Genomic DNA, 3,661 nt, shown 5'->3' on the forward strand with positions numbered 1-3,661 from the left:
TTCAAGAGAATGAGAAATAAAGAGTTTCATGGCTCGAAAAAAATACTCGCTACTGCTCAAGCGCTTTGTGATTGCGATGGGTGAATTCACAAGTCGATATGAGACCGCGCTTCCGGAGGAGAGAGGGAGAGCGGCCGTATCGGGCGAAGATCTGGCAACGTCGGGAGGGGCTCGAGTATAATCAATTATGTTTTGACGCGGGAGTCGGAGGTAAAGAGTTGGAACTAAGGCGGCGTTTGTTTAGGGAGCCCACATGTGTCGTCGGCTAATCCATCAGGAGGGAGTCGGACGACGACGGCCGCTCCTCCTCCTCCTCCTCCTCCTCCTCCTCCTCCTCCTCCGCTACCCCATCTTGGCTACACCCCCGTCTCATGAAGGAAAAGTTGGGGACGGATTGTTTCAAAATCCGGTACTTAGTGACCTTAATTACTTTTTTCCAAAAGAGAGAGCTGGGTACCATGTCAACCCTCCCGGTTAAAAAATAAATAAAACAAAATAAAGGATTGAGAGTAAGGAAGCTAACAACAATTGCTGTACTACATCCTTCACCTGATCATTCAAAAACAGTAAAAGAGCTGTAACACCATTCGTACCATATGCAAACATGCTAAGCAAATGCAACGCGCTGTCAACAATTAACATCGAACACTGAACAAGAGATATAATGAAAAATGAAGTCAAAATTATCTTGGCAGATGATAATTAGTATTCACAGTGATGTGTCGTACGCTTAAGTGAGAGAGAGAGAGAGAGAGAGAGAGAGAGAGAGAGAGAGAGAGGCAGGCGGTGAACGACATTGTCATTAAATCTCCATATATAACCTTGTAGAATCGGGGAGTTGAAAAGCCGCGCTGTTAATTATTACGTGATCACTCAAGAGGGTTCTCGCATGTCGGCTCAGGCGTCAGTTTTGTGCTGTGAAGTAGGAATCGCGTTTCATTTGTTTTTGTTCGGGGTTGCAGGAATCCTCGTACAACACGATTACCCTTTTAACGTTGTAAAGGAAGGTAATTCTGCATCTTGCGCTGTCAGCTCTATATTTGTATTGACCCTGGATATCCTCTACCAGTTGTTGATCTTAGTTCTCATATTTGAACTTTGTTCCTTTGTAATATTTCGATGAATTAATTGCTCTTAGAATAACACAGTTTTGTCAAATTTTGAAAGTGTCAAGTTTTCGTTCTCTTGATTTACAGTGGTATTGTTTGTTCGCGAGATAACATTTACAGTTAAGTCTTTGCGTTGTATCGACGTGAACATTTTTGTTCAATATTTTATCGTTATTAACATCCCCTATAATTGATGTTTATCTTACTTTCGATCATGATTATCGATCAACATAGATGTGAATAAAACCAGTCGCTACTTTACGCCGGCAACGGGTTACATCAAGGTAATCTGGATAAAATAGTGGAGCCGATTTGCATACTTAACTAAATTACAGAGGACATTGATTATACCAGAGGAAAAAAATGTACAGAAAGTAGGGGATACAACACTGTAGAAAAATTTAGAGCTAACGAGATAGAAAGAAATCTCTTATAGCTGTTCTCAAACGCTTCTGACAATAATAATAATAATAATAATAATAATAATAATAATAATAATAATAATAATAATAATATCCATATGTAGGAAGTGCAATACGAAAAATGAAACCATAAACCACATAGCAAGCGAATGTCCGGCACTTGCACAGAACCAGTACAAAAAGAGGCATGATTCAGTGGCAAAAGTCCTCCACTGGAGCCTGTGCAAGAAACATCAGCTACCTTGCAGTAATAAGTGGTACGAGCACCAACCTGAAGGAGTGATAGAAAACGATCAGGCAAAGATCCTCTGGGACTATGGTATCAGAACAGATAGGGTGATACGTGCAAATAGACCAGACGTGACGTTGATTGATAAAATCAAGAAGAAAGTATCACTCGTTGATGTCGCAATACCATGGGACACCAGAGTTGAAGAAATGGAGAGGGAAAAAATGGATAAGTATCAAGATCCGAAAATAGAAATAAGAAGGATATGGGATATGCCAGTGGAAATTGTACCCATAATCATAGGAACACTAGGCACGATCCCAAGATCCCTGAAAAGGAATGTAGAAAAACTAGAGGCTGAAGTAGCTCCAGGACTCATGCAGAAGAGTGTGATCCTAGAAACGGCGCACATAGTAAGAAAAGTGATGGACTCCTAAGGAAGCAGGATGCAGCCCGGAACCCCACACTATAAATACCACCCAGTCGAAGTCGAATTGTAGGACTGTGATAGAGCAAAAAAAAAATAATTATAGTAATAATAATAATAGAGAAAGAACATAATAGTCATTTTTCAGCTGGAGACTACATGCAGATAGACAATCAAGGAAAGTTCGTTAAAAAGGAAGAGCGAACGGCAGTTTTCAAATGATAATAATAATAATTATTATTTTTAAAGCTTCTGTAGCATACTTCAAAATGACAGCGAAAGGTAGCAATTGTTATTGAACAATGCTCAGTGGAAGAAAGAGATGAAAATGACAAAGATTACAGCATCATGTGCAACGCAAAGAGAAACATAATGAGAATGTCGTTGCAATAAATGTGAGCTCATAGGTATAATAAAAAGAAAAAGTCCTCCAATATCAGCAGATAACATGACAGGCAAAAATCAGAATATATAAATACAGAGAAATAACAAAAGAAAAGGACAATGGCGATAGTGAACAAGTGTGAAAGAAATGAACAAGTACACAAAAGTGTCTTATATCATTACATATGTATAGACTTGTTCGGTCCACATCTATCGTGGTGAATGATTGATTAAATAAATATTGAATTATCTGGTGCCACAACAACAAAGGTCAGCACACCAAAAGATGTTAGTAAAATCATTTTTGTCTCATGAAAGCTATAAGATAATAAAAGTAAAATTGAGAAGGTATAAAGGTATGTGAATTAATAAAAAAAAAGTTGAAATGATGAAATCTCTTAAGACAGTGCACTTTTAAGGCACCTAGATCCTTCTATAAACTTAGAAATACCATTGCGGCGCAGATATACTCCCTCTCCGAGTAATCTAGAGAAGAGGTGATTTGTGCCGTCATCTTGATATTCAAAAGAAAAATCTCGTCGCCAAGACCGAGACAATCCACCAGCAAGTGTCGTACTGTAAGCAGGACCGAATGGTCATGACAGGAGGACAAGGTCTGCTTGCCCTATAGAAACTTGTTGTCAAACACCGTTTCCAAGCCTCAAAAGATATTAGGAGGCATCTTCCCATCCCCTTGGCCTATTATTGTAGACCCATGGAGAGATGAACCAGTCATTTCCAACATTTTCTGACCACTGCCAACTAGTCTTTCCTATGAGATTTGCCAGGCTTCTTTCACTTTTATATGAATTGTTGAGAGAAAATCTCCAAAGGGTAAAGTAATCAGCCTTTCAATAGCATGTGATGCAATACTCTGCCAAAATGTCTACCTTTCACCGGTTAGTCAAGCCTAGCCACCGGAGTACACAAAAACCCCGACTTTGGCTCTTTATAACTTTGGTCATATTCTACCGATCGGTATGAAACTTTGACTTTATATGTTTCCCCACTAAACTCTAATCTTGCCAATTGTCATCGAAATCCTGACAAATTATGATGAATGCGAAAAGTAGAAGTACGAGTCTTTTCT

Source organism: Macrobrachium nipponense, chromosome 22 (assembly GCF_015104395.2).
Source record: "Macrobrachium nipponense isolate FS-2020 chromosome 22, ASM1510439v2, whole genome shotgun sequence".
In the NCBI taxonomy this organism is placed as follows: domain Eukaryota; kingdom Metazoa; phylum Arthropoda; class Malacostraca; order Decapoda; family Palaemonidae; genus Macrobrachium; species Macrobrachium nipponense.